The sequence below is a fragment of the Pteropus vampyrus genome, unplaced genomic scaffold (assembly GCF_000151845.1).
Source record: "Pteropus vampyrus isolate Shadow unplaced genomic scaffold, Pvam_2.0 Scaffold125, whole genome shotgun sequence".
Taxonomy (NCBI): domain Eukaryota; kingdom Metazoa; phylum Chordata; class Mammalia; order Chiroptera; family Pteropodidae; genus Pteropus; species Pteropus vampyrus.
Window position 1 is genome coordinate 4,248,631 of NW_011888906.1, and position 658 is coordinate 4,249,288.

The 658-nt window shown below is 41.0% G+C and overlaps 1 pseudogene; it reads left to right on the forward strand.

The window, feature by feature from the left end:
- LOC111743969 lies at positions 1–119 on the forward strand (annotated as a pseudogene).
- The last annotated feature ends 539 nt before the right edge of the window (positions 120–658 follow it).

Genomic DNA, 658 nt, shown 5'->3' on the forward strand with positions numbered 1-658 from the left:
ATCTACGGCCATGCCACTCTGAACAAGCCTGATCCCATCTGATCTCAGAAGCTAAGCAGGGTCAGGCCTGGTTAGTACTTGGATGGAAGACTACCTAGGAAGACCAGGTGCTGTAGGCGTAAAAAAATAAATAAAAATAAGGGATTGTAAACTGACAAGGTCCTTGCAATCTGTGAGGTCAACCAAGGGTTGCCTCACCTAAAAACAAACAAACAAAAAGACTCGTGCATTTCATCGCCAATTTCACCTCCAAGAAAACCAGAAACAAATACTGAACTCTAGTTAATGATATACATGCATAGTTTTTAAGGGTGAAGTGCAGTGATGCATGCTTTTGAATTGATTGACGGGTGGCTAGATGGATAGATATAGCAGTATGTTAACAGCTGCTAAATCTAGGTGGTAGGTTTATGCGGGTATTCATTGGACTATTCTTTTAACTTTTTTGTATGTTCAAAATTTTTCATCATAAAAAGTTGGGGGAAAATTATTTTGAAATTACCACTTGAAAATGTGAGCCAGACATTTCTCATGAACTTTCTTGTTTGCTAGATCAAGATTCACTTGTAGAGGAAATGACCACAAGCCATGCCAAGTCGTTGTGGGTCAGGGCCCCACAATATTTAGCCCCAGGATGCCTGCGTCCAGGGAGGAAGGG